General features: G+C 44.2%; 1 protein-coding gene across 5 annotated transcripts in view; it reads right to left on the minus strand.

Moving 5' to 3' along the window:
• The window catches only part of SPIDR (scaffold protein involved in DNA repair), a 2,139,604-nt gene that overhangs the window by 1,771,351 nt on the left and 349,649 nt on the right, over window positions 1–18,604 (minus strand). The window lies entirely within an intron of this gene.

Raw genomic sequence — 18,604 nt, forward strand, 5'->3', positions numbered from 1 at the left:
ATTGACAATCTCAAACACACTAACACACACTGTCAATCTCATTCACTCACAAACACGCACTCATAGAGAAACACTGCTTTATATTTTGTTATTTCCCTTGCTGTCAACTGGAAGCTCCATAGCAGCATCAGCTCAGGAATTTGGACCTGGACATTGGAACCAGCAGGACATAATTCCCAAGACAAAACACCATGGACAGGATTAATAAAAAAGAGGAAGACACTCAAACCATCTTCTGGCTTCTTGATCGAACTGGAAACACAGCCTTATTAGAAGCTGGGGCCGTAACTGGGATCCTGCCCCTGCTGCTCTGTGGACAGGACTCCTGATTGACCTCAGGGATGCACTGATGTGCTCCATTTTAACACACATACTGTGCTGCCTGAGACATGCATAGACTGCTCGCTAAATAAAGTGGAGTATGCTGTGTGGGGGATAGTCGTTGAATTATGCCCTTCAGACAACAATACAGACATCCACCTAAAAAGTGCTGTATTTTAAGCAGTTCTCAGAAAGCAAGGCACTCAACCTCTTTCTTAGTAGGACTCAGATGTATGGATCTTCTAAGCAGTCCCAGGGGTTCAGTCCCCAGATTCTGTCACTGACACACATGTGCAGAGCTTCAGCGAGTCAAAGGTGAACACTGCATATGTGAGAGGGGCTTTTATCCAGTCATGAGGACACTTGGCATTTCCAAGTGTCCAATCGACTTCAAAGTTCACCACAAACGTTTTGGTGGAACCAATCCTTGCAGACTTCATCTTGCTCTTAAGAATAATACATTAAAATAAAAATATGTTTTAGTAAATGGCAAAATAAAAATGTTTTAGTAAGCAGCATGTGTATAACTCCCATAACCGTGTCCACTTATCTGAGGAGAGTTCTGGTGTAGTGCAAGAGGGCGAGAGGGTTGCTACCAGCACGTAGCATCAGACTTGTGGCTTTTCGTAAGCATGACGTGAAAAGGTGCAAGAGATGCAATGCGGTCACACATTTTGTGCATACATATTTTGTATATACATGGCATGAAAGCCGACGCTGTGGCACCAGTCACCAATGATGATGAGAACATAGTTTTGTTGGATTAAAAGGCTGTAACATTCCTTATTTGGCAAGTAGATTTCTGTGAAAGTCTATTTATAACTTACTATATGCTTCTGAAATGGGCAGAAGAAGCCCACCTATAACGATAGGGAATAAGCCAGTTTCTTGACTGACCACTGATTCCAGATGGTTTGAACTTGACCCTCAACTCCCCATTCATCTATAGCAAAAAGTGAGTAGGCCTTCAGTTCCCCCCCACCACTATATACTGTGGGCTCTGCATTCCAATCAAATGACTAGAACGCCAACCTGGTTTATTTGATTTCTCTAGTTCGGAGTTACCACGAGCGAGTAAACCACAACTTCAAAGCCACCTTCTATATAAGGCGGTCCAGTACTACCAACCACCATCTCCGTTTAGTAACTCACTACTGCCCTCACAAATCTCTATCGATAGAACATAGAAGGGTGAGCCATGAGCAACACCTCTGCCGCCATGTTACCAAAGCACCTACAACATATATGGCAACTCGGGCGCACATCACTTATGGTGTATACTGTTAACTTAGGAGAAACATAGAGCAGTATTCCTACCAGGGTCCTGCTTTTAATAAGAATAGTGGGTTATGCATGTATCGATTAACACTGCACTATTGCCGTTTCGATGGCAGCGTGATTGGCTGGTGTCACTCATTATAGTTATACAATGTGTGGGTAACTGATTTATAGACTTCATAATGATAAATGGCTGAGCTGGCCTTGTCGGGATTCGATCTCATGACCAGTAGGGCACACCTGATCTAAGGGGTACTAAGCCATCTTGGAGGTACCATCCTCGACTTTTAATGTGTCCAGCATTTAGCACGATCGCCACCCTGAACCAAAACACTGCAACCACTGATGACTTGCTGCCTGGGTTTCATGGTTTGTGTGCCAGGGCACCTGCTAATATTTGTTGGCACCTGTTGCCCACAGAAGGGATTCAGAGCTGTGAATAACTCGGACCTGAGAGCATTCCTTTATTATGTGGCCGGGAACAGAAGCAAGATTATAAGCACAATAAAACATTTAGTAGTGCGATTAAAAAGTACAAAACACAGGAATGCAAAAATAAATGTCGTCCGAAAGAGTACACGCACAATAAAATGTGGCTTCGTCAGGGAGTTCCCTGCTGTCGGAGCGGGGTGTCAATCAGGCACCTAATACGCGCAAATCCACAGTAGTGATGCGTGTAAAGTACGTGCTGCTTCTCGGGTACCAAGGGCACAGCCGTGCATGGTCCTGTGGACTGATAAGCGGATCGAATGTACTCTAAACGGCGACATACGCAGTTTATCCATTTTTGTGGTGGTTCGGGTGGGAGGGGGATGGGGATCGTGTGGTTTTCCTTTAGCAAGGACTTGGAGCCCAGCAAGACGCGATTGAGAATTGTTGAATACTACCAGAATGGAACGAAGGTCCAGAAATGTAAATTCTGTAGGCGCACAGCGCCCTCTATTGTCCGTTCGGCGTAACCGTGCCTCTGTGAGCACGGTACAAGGTCACGCGAATTAATGAGTAACATTCCAGCTGATATGACTGAGCTCAGAAGTTGAAGTTTTAACCTCAACTGCCACTTTCACTGGCGGGGGAGCATCTTCAGAACAGCATGCGCATCCTGAATTACCAGCTTTATATTCCATTCCTGCACCGCCGCGCGGCACCCCGAAGGGACCTCGTAAAACGGAGCCCTGCTGAGTCCAAAGGCCAGTTTAAACCCAAAGGGAAACTACAAATCATTCGAACGGTGCCATCAAGGGCTCTTCGCCGCGACGCAGACGAAACGTCGCACCGTTTCCAGAAACATCTGCAAGCACTACGCACAGCAGGGACGTGACTGACGCCTGCTTTAGGCCCGCGAGGCTTCTATTTCAAGCGTCAAAACTGAAATGTTCTGTTTTCATGGTGTGGTAAACAGGACAATGTGTGCAGCCAACAGGCTTTCTTGCAGCCTGCAGGCTTGTTTACTATCAAAAACACCACACATGGTGAGGCTGGAATTCCGAGAGTGGACCAGTAACAAATGCTTTTAACTCGATCCTATTGCTAGGATATCTTTTCTCATCCATTGGGAAACAATCTAGTTACATTTTGTAGTGTCTTGGAACCTGGTTAAATGACGTTTAGTAGTGTGCAGGAGTTTCAGCTTCCATTTGTATACAGAAAGTATAGTTCTGCTTCTAATTCAGTGCCCAAAACTCATGTCCTCCAATTGCATCCACTGCAAATCAACTATCACTATTCAACTAGAATTTGCTCAACGGAAAGTCTCACTTAAGTACTTCCCGGGAAAGAAGCGTGATTGACTGTGCGTACAAGATCCTAACCAAATCTGGGAAGGAGGAAACGATGGCACATTCAAGTGAACCAACACATCGGACAAGAAGGCTCACTGGGCTGTGCGTCACCCCATGAACACTGCCGATGCTCTTCATTTAGAAGCAAGTTGTGTGGGAGAAATCTGAGGTCCTTGCGTGCCACACATTTCTATTAATCCTGATTTTATACTGCAATAAAACATCGACGCACCAAGACAGGTTACCACCAGCAAATGTGGTACATCCTGATCCAAAAGTTGTCCAACACTCATGAGTGGAAAAGCCTACCTCAGGGTGTAATACTGCATTTCCCAAAAAGAGAACGGTTTTCATCATATGGGCCTCAGTTGGGCGATGTCATCTAATATCAATCGGAGGATAGGGCTGTAGAATATCAGAATCCGGCCCCCTTTCACCAACTGGACTCAAAGCACTCTTCACTGCTGACTTTGACACATCTACAGTGATCTGACGTCGCTGAGGAGACATGCTGTGTCCAATCGCTTAACATACTCCAAACTGTATACTATAAGGATACTGCAAGTCACCAAGGGGTTCAGTGTCTTACCTAGACATGAGGCCAAAGGCAGAGTTCCTTTATCAGGCTAAGGAACTTCGAGGTGATTTGAAACATCCGTTTTAGGTCGAGCCTACCAGACCGCGCATGCGCTGTCTGTTACAAAACATATTGTGGCTTACCAAGAACATAGCGGGGCTTGGAGCCCACTCATTGCTTACCCCTCGATGGCTTTACTGACTGTCATTCTTTTCTGCCTGCTTCTTGTATGTGTCCCAAGCTTGTCAATCTGGTGCTTTTCCTTCCCATGGAGCATTGCCTCATTACCATCTTGTTGACCAGCTGACATCTTTGCTTCTAATTCTTGCTTTTCATGCACTGCTTTTTAGGTCTCGCCTGAGACAGCGCTTTAGCGCTGCTCTGGCGAGACTTATAGTAAGCACTTTTGGAAGTGCAAACGAGTGCTTTCAGGCCGCCAACTACTGTGCATGTGTGCCGGGCGCGCGCACCATTTGGCAGCCTGAAAGCACTTGTTGTCTTTCACTTTCGCGGCCGCTTTGATGTATTATCGTGATCGCGATCACTTTCACATTCGTGGCCGTACGGCCGCTTCCCTTCCTACTTTAATGCACTGTTAAAGCAGAATCCACGCGTCGTAAAGCACATCGTGACCCCATCCCCGGCCATCGCTCTCTTCCATTCACCATCTGCCCCCGTCCTTTCCCCTCCTCCTTTCACTCAGTCATTCCATTCTTACCCCTCCTTCATTCACCACTGCCTCTCGCCCTTCTGTTAGTTTCTTTCCTACTCTCGCCTCTATCAGTTCTCTTCTTCTCCAGACCTTTCTCTTTGCTATCTCACCCTCCCTACTCTCCTGTCCTCTCCTCCATTCTCTTCATCCGTTCTTCCTCCAAGGTCCCCTCTCAGTGCCAGAGGTGGTATTTGCAGCTGTGTCGTTTATGCCCCGTGCCTGGCCGCTCCTTCCCCCATCTCAGATAATATCGTTTTTTTATTCTGTCTTTATTTCTATGGCCTATGGCGTGATATGGACGACGAAGGCGCGGATCGATTGGACGCTGCTGATAGCAATAGAGCTTCCATCTCACAGGGTGCCACCGACTGGTTTTGTTTTCACTTTGTTTGCACTCGGCGAAAATGTCCCGATATTTCTTGTGAATAGCGCTTTCTTTTCCAAGGAGAACCTGTTGTCATCTGCAGGGAAATTATAGCAAAGTTCATAAATAGGTCCAGCCCTGCCTCCACATGCCCTTTATAACAGTTACTTTCATGCCCAAACATGAGAGACAGCGCGGTACGTATCAGACGCATCTCTCTGGATGGACTCCCAGCTATGTCATGGTATTAATTTAAATTGTTTTTTTTTCAATGCTTTGCAAAAAAACAATCTTGATGATTGGCGATTAAAAACATGGACACAGGCCTTCCACTACAATCTGCTTTAACCCCTTCAGCGCTGCGCGGATTCCCCCGCGGTGCTGAAGGGTTCGAGCGCGGGCGGGGCCATGACGGAACGGTTCCGTCATGAGCACAGCTCAACCGATGCTCATGACGGAATCGTTCCGTCATGAGCATGGAAGGGGTTAAAACCCATATTACTCGTGACCGAGGCACTGACTGTGGTGTTTGCTTATTTTGAGGGGGGGCCCGAGGTTGGGCTGTTATTGACAGTACAGCTGTGCTCACAAAGCATAAGTGTTTGAAGAACTGAAAACTGGGGGAAGCCTGGAAGCAGGTGGGGGGGATGGGCTGGCGTGGCCAACTTCAGCTTAGATTTTCAGGATTACTTGTGTCATATTTGTTACCTTTACAGATGCATCCTGCTCTCTCTCACCCTAAAGAATTTACAGGTGCTTAACAAAAAGGCCACAAACCCATCTGCATGCCACTGGGAATCCCAGCCATAATTGCTCCCTTTCCCAAGGCAACCCCCCTGCTCTGACACTTTATTGCCCTGGCTGTCTCTGAGGTCTCGGCGCCTCATTCCACACCGCCGCCATCTGGTTTGCGCTGTGGTTTACCCCTCACTGTGGGAGTCGAAGGGCCTTGTACCCAGGTGGAGGGCGCCCAGTGCAGAGAGCCACCCGTCTGCCTGTGATTAAAGAGGCCTGCTCATCTCCCGCGGGTGTCATTTTCAACACGGTTAATGAAACTGAAGCTGTATTCAAGAACAACACGCGTGGGGCCTAGGACTTCTCGGTGCCCCCTTGTGAAATATTCAACAACATCGCTGGTTCCTTTTCACCTTAGCCGGCCCCTTTCCCGCACCCGGCTGTAGGCTACATTTCTACATTGTCTGATGCAGCTGTTCATGATTCAGGTGACACTATGACCTCTGGGAACCCGAGAGCAATAAATAATAATAAATAGGCTTCGTCCTCTTTTAAGAAGCAGTTTCTCTATTAAGGTAAGGGAGGGCCATACGGAGCTGCTCTAAATGGCCTGTCTTATCACCTGAGCTAATTCCGGTGTTTAATGAATAGATATTTGTATTTCTTGGTAAATCTGGTTGTGTATCATTTGAATTATTTACTAATCTCTGCAAACCCTGTATGTTTCCTCCTATCCCGTGTAATTTTCAGACTTAATCTGATGGAGGCGTCCATGTAGCTGACCAGCAGTGAAATTAGCGGTTCATTATTGGAGTTGTTTGGGGTGGGGGGGATGTTGCATTCCGATGGAACGCCCTCGCATCATGACAACAAGCATTTGCAATGCAATAGGTCTCGCAGTTGTTAAAAGTTTGAGCTATTGGCACTGTAAATGGCAATGCATTTTATTTATGTGTGGGTTTTTAAAACATAAATAAAAGGCATTGTCATTTACAATGCCAATAGCTCAAACTCGTATAAATGCGAGACCTATTGCATTGCAAATGCTTGTTTCTTTTGTGTTAAGAACTCTATGAGAGTGCTTGTGTGTTGAGCTCTCTTCCTTATGTACTTCTCTCACCCTGTAAGTATGTTCTCTGTCACTCAAGTGCTTCTCCTTGTCCACCCCCCCCCCCCCCATAGTGCTTGCTTGTGTACTTCTCCTTATTGCCTCCTGGCACCCTTCGTGTTGCTTCCTCCCCACATGTGCCCTTCTTATCTCTCCCTATTGTTTCTTCCCCCACAGTGCCCTCCATGTTGCTTTCTACCAACTCCCATGTATCTTCCCAGTTCTCTCCTGCTATCCCTTTGTTGCTTTTGCCTCCCTCCTGACCACTGTGTTGCTTATACCTCACCCCTCCCTACCCATGTTACTTCCGTTTCCCCATTCACTTTAAAATAAATAAATAAAGCTTTTGCAAGTTTTATTTTCATTTTACTAACCGATCTAACTCAGAAAGACAACTAAAAACAAAACGTGTTATGCTGTAGGCGTGTGCATGCATTGTGCAAGTGCCTACAAAATGTCGCAGGCTACCACGTCAAAATCATTTTTATTTTTAAAACTATAGCCATGTTGTACAGCATCAGGTAAGTTGTGCAGCCTGCTTAAAAACGATTGCAAAATCAATAGGTCACAAAGGCAAGCACTATTGGCTTTGCCAATGCTTGCTAATGTGCAATAGTCCACATAATTAGGGAGCTTTGTATGTTTAGTCTTCGAAAGAGAGTACTAGTTCGTCTAGATATTAGCTGACTTATTACTTTGTATTGGGTGGGTTGTAGCTTGCTGTTTCTTTTCTAAAAGCAGGACAACAAATCTCAGAATGCAATGCAAAGATCAAGCTCATACAGTGTTTCCCAAACTGTGCTAAAAGATCTTGGTGGGTCATGAAAGTCCAAGCAATAAATAAAGATGCCTTTGAAATCTGTGTTTATCTCATCACATTTGCTGCACTTCAATAACAGAGGTCGAATGCCAGACTATATCTTCTGACAAATTGCAGCGTATTATTATTATTTTTTTTTACGGGTTGGTATGTACAAACTCCTGTCACTTCTCAGTCAGACAAAGAAAAGTAAAGTGAATTATGTGACATTCTTGCTCTGGTACAGAGTGTGAAAAGAAAGGCTGGAGCATTTCATTTTTTGTAATACACAACAAAATATAAATGCCTGTAAATGGACGTACACATTCAGCAGTTAGGAATGTAAAACTTAAGCACATCTTCTGTAATTCTGAAGTGTAATGGAAACCAAGATTTAAATAGGATCAAAACAAATCAAGACACTTTACTTGGTGAGGCACAAATAATAAATATTCACTGAAAACCCGAATTCCACACATCATTTGTGTGCTTTATAATTTTATCCGCAAAACTGTGTTTGTGCAAATTTAGTGGCCATTTCAATGGAAAATGTGTTGCCTAATGACAGTGCGCAACCACATAATGCTTTAGTTACAATAAACAAAAAAATTGCCCACCTCTTTACTTTAAAGCCTGGTAAGTCGCAAAAGTTTGTTTTTCTTAAAATTAGTTCATAGCTCTAAAAGGTTTGTGAAACATTGGGCTATTATATAGTACAACAGCATGGCTCAAGAGAAAACATAACTCGTTAATAACTTATTTGATATATAGCATGTTATAACACTCTTATCTGTAGTTTCCTTTCGACCTATTAAGAGTACTCTCTCTACACACACAATATATATATATATATATATATATATATATATATATATATATATATATATATATATATATATATATATTCAGTGAAAAAACCATAGGTTTCACACATGTTATAGTTAGCTGGACATTTTACTCGTAAAAAACCAATGAAATTGCCCCGTTATAGTTAGTTCAGCTAACTATAACTCGCGCGCCCGCAATGCACTGCTGATGACGTCACATATTACATCACTCATGACATGGTCAGTGACATCAGGGAGGAGGTGGGAGGACACTTTTGCCCTTGTTGTGGACAGATTGCACACTGTAAGTTGTTGAAACGTAGGCAGATCTTTTCAGTTGTTGATAAAATCCTGTCAGTCTGGAAAAATTGAAATAATTTGGTAAAGGTTATCGTGCCTAAGATCACACCCAGAGTGAGAGTGTTCTTGGGATTCCGTCTCACCATAAGCTCATCCAACTGCTACACTATCAGATTCTGAGTGGGCCTTCTTGCATAAGACGGTAAGCAACTTGTGAGCAAAAGGGGGCACTGGGTTCCTTGGCACCTACTGCACTGATAATAAACATACATGTGGAGAGGGCCACACACCTGTGTACATTGAAGCAATGGATTGCCGAACAAGTAGTTAGTTAACATTGGAGCAATTCAGTGGCTAGGGCACCGCTGCTGAGGCAAGGATGACACTCGGTGTCAAGACAGAGCCAGGCGTCTTGTCACATCTCTAAAGTAAAATAGAGAGCAGTTTGGTAAACTGCTCATTGATCTTGCTTTTACCTTTCCCATTCCTGTCTTCACTCATTCATCGATTATCTGTAACTGTTTATATTCCCTCCACGGGTTCCATACGTATGTCTCCATTCCCCGTATATATGTCTCCACTGCACCCTGGAGCCCCTCCCAGACCCCTCTCACTCCTTTCGTTCCCTTTGCTAGGTCCCCATCTAGTCCCACTTAACTTCACAGCTGGAGGGGTGAAATCTACTTAAAATTCTTGATTTATTTATTCATGCCCCTTACAAGCAAGCTTATCTTTGAAAGTGGGTGTTGTAAATGTGGTACTCAGCAGCATCACTTATTTTTTACTTTACTTTAAAGCTGACAGCAGGTGGATCACGCCAGGGGCGCAACTAGACCCGAACTTCGTGTGGGGTTGGGAGGGGGGGGGGTGCCTAACACTCCCAGTCAGTGCTGGCCCTAGCACTGGTTGCACATGGTGTAAGTCTTTTTTGGTGCCTCCTTCCCCATTTCCTCCTTCTCCATGAATTCCCTTACTACCACTCACCAACAATGCACCTCATCTCTCTATAGCACCTTTGTGACAAACGTCATTTATTTTTATAGTGCTACACATAGTTCACTCACACTCAGTTCTGTGATCTGCATGGTACACGTTCTTTGCAGCAGGCACATTAACCCTCTGCACTGTCTGGGTGGCAGGAGTACCCATGTGAGTGCACAGTGAGCGATGTGACAGTGTGAGAGTAGGGTAAGAGGAGCGACTACAAGGTTAGTGAGGGACCATATGAATTTGGGTGTGGATGTAAGTGCAGAGTGGGACGAATGAATGCATGGTTAGTGATGGGCTTGTCTGGGAGAGATTGCAGATTGAGCAGTGAGGGGTACAGTTGAACGAGTGTCACATGAGTGCAGGCTGAGTAGTGTGCTCATGTGACTGCAGGGTGAGGTACAGGATGAACAGCACAAGTGCACTGTGAGTGCAGTGATCACTCGGAGTGCAGGGTGAGCGAGGGTGAATGGTGTAAGTGCATGGTGATCAGTGTGAGTGCATTGTGATCACTGTGAGTGCAGGGTGGGCGTGAAAGGCGAGAATGAGGAGTGTGCTGTTTGAATGCAGGGTGCATTCCCTGACACTTGAAGTAACTCAGCATGTTATTGACGGCAGCGTTGGGTTTCTGATCCAAGTTAAACTATTACTATTATGGCATTAATCAGGGATCGAGGGTGGAGGAAATAAATAATGTGCTGATCCTGCAAGAAACTTCCAGTCTTATGATTAGGGTTGCCAGCTCATTATTTTGATGTCCCAGACTGTTCAAAAACAAAAAGTCACCCAAAGCCATAATTTCAGCACTTATCTGTGCATACTTCGAACAGCAAATATAAATAGAAAGCATTTGTAATTGTGTTCTAGGGCTGCCTGAATGATCCATTACTGGTAATTAAAGGGAACAAAAACAAAAGTCATTTTACAAATGAATACATACTTTTTTTATTTATAACCCTATTTAGTGTCAAGACAGGTCTTTGCAGGCTCTTTAAACAGTACATGGCTGGCATTTTTCTTGTGACAACCCTACTTTATATTCCTTTTCATGAAATGCATTCTCACACAAAGGCAAAGAGATAGGCAGAGTGGGGGCCCAGGGGGTTCTGGAACCAGAAAAAAACTAAGCCGCGATAACCAGTTTACAAAGGTATGTAAATATGCAAATGGTCTTCTTTAAGATCTGTGAAAACCTCGAGCGTGCCGTAGATAAGACTCCAGACACTGCCCAGCAAGCACACAGCAGCTTGAGCTGCAGCAGCCCAGGCTGAGACACACAACGGGGAGGGAGCCGGGGCTTGAGGGGAGGTGGTTGACGTCCTTTTAGCCAGATGGGGGTTGCGCCCCTGGATCACGTAACTTGCATGCATTTATATAGTGCTTTGTGCCTTATGCAGACTTGTGATCTGAAACTTTGTAAATGGCAGCTGTTGATATTGCCTAACTGCTTGGCTTAACCTATGCTCCAGAATGTTACCACAAAGAATATAGCAAACAAACACTCTTAGGTGCTTTAAACATGCCTATTTCAAAGTGGAATACTCTGCTAAAACAATTTCCATTGATTTAAGTCTGAAAAGGAATGATTGCGAGTAAAATAATGCTGCAACATTAACATTTTTGCACTGAAAAATGTGCAAATCTATGCCGCAATATCGGGGGGGGGGGGGGGGGGGGGGGGAGGGGTTAGTTCTGACTGAAAAGCCACCCTACCTGTTGAACAAATTATAGTACTACCTGCGCCCATGTTCTCTCGGGCCTTTGGGTGGCTTTTAAAAGGCATTGACGATTATGACTCCACCAGCCTGCCTTCAGTCTCCTGTAAGTAGGAGACCCAAAAGTGAGACAGCGGAAGTCCGCACCCAGCCGCCTAGATCTGCCACTGATATCCTTACAGTAGAAGCGTTCCCTCCTTCCACAGGTGAGGTCACGGATGACGCCTGCTGGGGCTCTTCTGGCAATACGTAATTACAAGCGAGGAGTGACGATGTTCTTATTACAGGCACGGTTTTCACGTCAGAACGAACATGTAATAAGAAAACATGGCAGACATTTTGTGATATGCACTTTACAAATAATATATGAAAGGTTTTCACAACCAAATCTGACCTGGGGTTTGTGTGAGGTGCACGCGCCTGTACCAAACCTCATGAGGTACCGAATATAAAAAAGGCACTCTGAACAGTTAGAGACCGGAAGGACTGAACGCCGAGCAACTTAAAATGTATAATATTAATTTAGGGCACGGAGCCATACATAACTCAGGCTAAGAGTGACATTCAATGCGATAATGTTTGCAAATAAGTAACTCAACTTGGAGACAAAGGCTCCAAGGGAGGCCTTTCCAGGCTACTGGTTCCACATGCATTTTCTTTAACTGAAAAACAGAACAATTGCCAGATTATTTATTATGATATTTTCTATTCAATCGTAAACTCGATGGCATGCAAAGACATGTTTTGCCGTTACTCTGTGTATTGAAACCCTTCACGCTAGAGGAATCGGCAAACAACTAAGGTTTTAGCACCTCCTTGTGGCTAAGCTTTGTATTGAACAAGTAATGTCTCGCACCAAGGGGACAGAAAACAACCTAAATATATATGTAACAACTTAAGTGTTTGCAGTACTAAATATAATTTGCAATTTGTTTTTGGACTTGTACAAGTGGCACACACTAATTATCAACTCACACTATGTAAGGGGGTAAACAAGATAAAGATGGGAGAGTGTGGAGCACTGCTTATGTTCGGACGAGAACCCTCACTCACCCTAGGGCAGAGGTCTTCAAACTATAGGATGCCGAGACCCCCCTGTCAACATTTTCAGGTGTAAGGACCCCCCTCCTGACAAAAATTCCTAAACCTGTAGTCAGGGCTACTGGAATTATGAGGTAGGTGAGGACCAAATTACGTGACAGGCTTGACCAAATTGTGTGAGAAGAAAATGTAAATAATGTTATGTGATGCCACGTATTTTGGGGATAGCATTGCTTCATTATTTTGACATTTTGTACACACAGTAACACTGAGGAAAGATTTCACCCCATCAGTACCAGTTTATAACCAAAATACAGCAATTAACATCCGAAAGATGTCTAGTTAACCTTTGTGATGGGACTTTCACTCCACAGGAATACGTGCTGCCACATTAGAAGCTCACCTGGCCCTGGCAGGGAGCAGCAGGGGTCCCTTAAAACCCTTGCGATCTTGTGCAGAGTTAAGCAGTTTACCCATGCTGCTTTCCTCTCACCCCCTCCCTTCCATCCCTCCCTCCTCTCCTAATCCCGGATCCCTCTCTCACTTTGCAGGCCATTTCTTTCACCCCTTTTTACAATTTCTGAACTCTCCCATTCAACCTCTCACTTCACCTTTAATCACCTTCTGCCATTCTGTCTTTTCACTGCCCTCATCTCTACCAGTCTCTCACATTTATCTCATGGCTTCTATGGCCCGTCACCTCCCGTGCCCCTCAGCACTTCTCATTCACCTCAAGTCTCTATAATCAAATTTGTGTCTATTTGTATCTTACACCTGTCCAGTTCCCCCATTCATCTTTCACATCTCCCCTTTGTTCTTCCACACCTTCTTGAACCAACGTCCCTCTCCCCTGTTACCTCAGCACCAGTGCTTAATTTGAGCAAGTGGTTTCCGGTGCTCCGCACTGGCACCTAATTGTGCACACTGGCACTTTGACAGTCTGCCACATGGTGGCTCTAACTGTGTAATTTAGAGATGAGCAGAGCAGCTGTTTATTAATTCAATATACATTAAAAACGATAAACTCCTGACACCCATGCCATCCTTATAGCTTTGGGGGCTTGAAATAGTCTGAATAGTCACACTTTTAAAACAAATTTTTACAGAGTTTTATATAGTGCGGACTTGACCCGAATCGGGTATCAGAGCGCTTTACATAGCACCAGTTGCATTACATGAGGACACATTCATTTTTTTTTTGGTTAGGCACGGGGAGATGAAGTGATTTGCCCAGAATCGCAGGATGTTCAGCGTCATTGCCGAGACTCGAACCCAGTTCCCCAGATTCGAGGACGAACGCCGTAGCTGTTAGGCCAACTCCTCTCCCATAACACTTGTACAAGTGTTATGATTGGTAGTTGCATAGGTATTGTCATTGGCTGCGCAGGCAAGGCAATGGGTGGGTGGTTAAAGTTGCAGTGGCAGACTTGGTGAAGGCCCTTGCAAATGTTTTATTACAAATTAATCACTGCTCAGCACCCAACCCAGGACAGCAAATATAAATAGAAAGCACTTTTAATTGTGTTCTAGGGCTGCCTCAATGATCCATGATTGATAAATAAAGGGAACAAAGACAGAAAAGTCACATAACAAATGAATACATATTTTTTTTATTTATAACTCTATTTTGTGTCAAGAGGAGGTCTTTGCAGGCTCTTTAAATAACACAGGGCTGGCATTTTTCTTTTGGCAACCCTACTTTATATTCCTATTCATGAAATGCATTCTCATACTATCCCAGTAAATGTAAAATACAAATGTAAGGAATAGGCAGAGTGGGGGCCCAGGGGGTACTGAAACTAGAAAAAAAACTAAGCCTTGGTAACCAGTTTACAGAAGGTATGTAAATATGCAAATGGTCGTTAAAGACCTGTGAAAAACACGGGCGTGCCGGAGATAAGACTCCAGACACTGCGGGGGGGAGGAGGGGGGCTGGAGCAAGTGCACCCAAGAGTGATGTTTCACTTGCACTTTGTGTGGCAGTGAAACTAATTTTTTCAATTAATGAAAGGCATTTCCTGGAGGAAGTATCTAATTAGTAGCACAATGTGAGATGATTGATAACGTTAAAGCTCTTCGGTATTATAGATATATAATATCAATGGTAATAAGTCATTGCGGGTTATTCATTTTATCACTGAAAGTTAGGACTATACAGGACGCGCAATCAGCTTCTTTGATCCCGCACACCTGTCACCTTCTAAATCTGAAACACGCTCCTGCTTTGGGGAGAATGAAGATGACAGAAGTAATTTGACCGGGAATGTGCGACCCCCTTTCTATCACTCCAAGCCCCACCTGGGGGTCGCGCCCCACTGTTTGAATACCCCTGCCCTAGGGTGACATGCTTCATCATAGGGTCCCCTCCGCAGTCTGGGACCGCAAGGTACCCAGTGTGGGCTACGACTTTCCTGTTGGAAAGGAGCAGGGGTGTTCTCTGGCACATATATTACTACTACCTATGGGGGCAGAGTGAGGGGAAGAGTGCAGAAAGAAAAAGTGAATAAAACTATCTCATGGGTGGCGAAAAACTTTATTCAAATGCCCCAATGGATAGAACTAAAAAGCATAGTGACATAGGGATATGGATATTACCCTATGCTATGGTCAACATGTTTCTGCAGTATATGACTATGTAGTTCAAGGGCTTACTCAGGCCGACGTTATAAGTCACTCTGCTATATACTGTGTGTGTGAAAGAATAAAACAATAGTGTAAATAGGCCGTACAATCAGCTAGCAGGCTGTACTAGTGGCTCCAGTAGCTTGAATGTGCCATATGGCACTGTAGAAGACAAAGCAAAAAAAAGGTTAAGAACATTTTGCCTTATGTCCAATTTATACCACCAGTGCCCACCACCACTGCAAACCATGTGTTGGATGCTTCCAGTGAATTTTTAGAATTCCCTTACCATAATTGTGTAGGCAAGGATCGATCCACTCGACTGTCAGTAGATTCTCCGAGGAAGTACAACTCTACACGAGCATTCATAAAAATGAAAAATGGAATTAAGTTTAAAATAAAGTAGAGGCGCATCATATCAAGAGTAACCTGTCACCCCTACCGGGGCCTCACCATTTGTATCTGTAATGTGTGTGACAGTAAGGAAAGGAGAGGAACGAGGGGCCATATCCTTCTCCCAAGGGGCTGTGCTCTTATGTAGCAGGGTTGAACCGACCCCTGACAGTGATTAAAGAATATATCTATATCCTGCCAAGCTCCAAATCTGGCTAAACTCAAATGTATCGAGCATAAGTGAGAATAAGTATCGAGCCACTGAACCACCGTGACATGTGTCCCATCCTTACAGAGAATGAGAAAAATAAAAATTACTCAGTCCCGACCCTCATCAGCGCCACCAGTTCTGGGAAACTTAGTGGGACCGTTTCTCTTTGCAATCTAAAACGTAGAGGTTCTAGGGAAGCAATATGTGGAGTTATAAATGCTGTGTGTGTCATTTCAATAACATACGCGTATAGGCTATATGGAGCATTTAAACTCACGGACCAAAACAGGTCACAGACAACGAACGGTCCAGGGTGAACAGAACCAAGCTTCAACAAGGACCAATGTCCCTAGCCAATGGAAATCGCTCACCTTACATCACGATAGCCAATCAGGGCTCTCAAAGCGATTTCTTTCTAGACATGTTTGAAGTAAAAGGGAGTAAAACGGTGTGTCTCGTGTCCTGCCATAGAGCATGACTAAATAAAAAGAAGTGATGTACATTGGGGTGTACAAACTGAGGGGCGTCTACTGTATAACTCCAATCAGAGGTCACAGGACCCACAGTTGTGTCACCTGGAAAACAATGATGACGTTCTTAACAATGTAAATATGTGTATAAAAAGAGCAAGCATGATATGTAGGGTGAATTCAATTAAATATATGTCATGACTCCGGTAGATGTAGCAAGTGCACTTCTCTCTTACAAAGAGCACCGAGGAATATCATCATTCAGGAGGCTGCTTAATCTTAAAATCCACCGCGAGTCCCTGCGGAAGAGGACCTTATCTAGTGGGCCCATCTCTCTACAAAAGTAGGGTTTGTCTAGAACCACCCACTTGATATCATACTCAGTGTGTCCAGTATCCAAAAAGTGTCTCGTAAATTTCATATTTGATTTTTTGCATTTTACCGAACTTCTGTGTTCCATAATTCTAGTCTTAACATTGCGGGTCGCCATGGCCACATACAGTAGGTCACAAGGGCATCTAATCAAGTATATCAACCCTTTCGAGTTGCAATTAGTGGGGTTGGATAGGACCTATGGTGTCTTCAGGCCCAGATCCAGATATTTTGTGCATCGGGTGGAATCACAAGCAACGCAAGAGCCACATGGAAAGTCACCCTTGATCAGTTCCCCGGTCCATATTGTTCGTGTAGTGTCAGGGGTATGGGGACGATGTGGTCTCGTATAGACCAAGATATTAGCCAGGTTGTTACTACGTTTCAGTGCAAGGAGAGGTTTCTCACAGTGTTAGTCACCTGAATTAAGAATGTGCCTGTTTTTGTTAATCACTTTCTTCACTGTGTCTGTCAGGTGGCTAAACGTACTGACACAGATCAGTTTATCCATCTTGGGTTTAGGATAATTTTCAAGGAGAGCCTCGCGATTGTTGTTCCATGCCCGTTTGGAGGCTCTCCAAACAAGGTCTTCCAGAAGGTTCTCACTAAGGTTCCTAGCATGTTCTTTATACTTGACTATTTCTGTACAATTTCTTCGCAAACAAAGGAACTGTCCTACTGGGAGGTTACCCATGGATGAAAACTGGTGTAACTGAGCAATGAGTTACGTGCCATCGGTTTCTGATACAATTCAGTGTAAATGCTACCATCTTTTGGGTACAGCTTAAGGTCAAGAAAGGGAAGTTGTGTCTTACTGTACTCACAGGTTAATCTCAGGTGGATGCTCAGAGAGGTAAGCCATTCAGAGAATGCCTCTAAAGAGGCTTGGTCCCCCTCCCAGATGACCAAGATATCATCACTATATCTCTTCCACAATTGCAGGTTCATCCACAAGGGGTTGTCCATTGGATAAATGTGAGTGTTTTCAATCCAATGCATGTACAGATTAGCCATACTTGGAGCACAGGTACTGGCTATAGAAGTGCCAGTCACTTGTCAATAAAGTTGATCTTCAAAGGAAAATACATTTTCATTCAGTGCCAAGGAAGCCAACTCTATAACAAAAGATGTGGGGGTCAGATCATCCCGTGGGTGCTATTCCAGCAGGTACTCAATAGTTAGTAGGGTGTCATCTTATGGAATGTTTGTATATAATGCTTCCACATCGTAAGAGGGAAAAAAATGTTTTGCTGGATCAAACTGGACTATGGTCAGAAAGGACAAGATGTGTTTAGTGTCCTGCAAATATAATGGCATCTCCGCTACTAATGGTCTGAGCACACAATCCACAAATTTGGACAAGGGTTCTAGTATAGAACCAGTGCCAGAGACAATAGGTCTTCCAGGGGTAGGTCTCTGAGTTTTTTTTAGATCTTGGGTAAGACATAAAAAGCAGGGATCCTGGGATGTGCTTGGATAAGAAAGTCATCTTCACCTTTGGTGATCCAACCCGATTCTTTTCCTCTCAGTACAAGAGCATTAATTTCTCTTCACAATCTTAGAGTGGGATCACGTTGAATGGGTTTGTAATATTTGATGTTGCTGACTTGTTGCAAGCACTCAGTGCAATACATGAGGGTGTCCATAATCACAGTGGCCCCTCCTTTACCCGCAGGCTTCAGTACAATCGCCGGGTCAGATCCCAGCCTGAGTAGACACAGATCCTCTTCGATTGTAAGGCTGAATAACAGTTGTCTGGCTTGGCACTTGAAAGTAGCAAAATCTTTGAGAACTGCCTTTTCAAAGGTGACTACCTCTGATGGCACTTGTTGGAGAGAGGGAAGGAATTTGGACTCGTTTTTTAGGCCAGTGTTGGGAGGGGTCTCAGCAATGGTATTGTTATGTTTATCAAAGAAAAAAGATAAACATATTTTCAGAAAAAAAGTCTGCTAATTCTTGGTTTGTTCTTAAGTCATCACCTAGGTAGGTAG

Source organism: Triturus cristatus, chromosome 5_1 (genome assembly GCF_964204655.1).
Source record: "Triturus cristatus chromosome 5_1, aTriCri1.1, whole genome shotgun sequence".
NCBI lineage: Eukaryota > Metazoa > Chordata > Amphibia > Caudata > Salamandridae > Triturus > Triturus cristatus.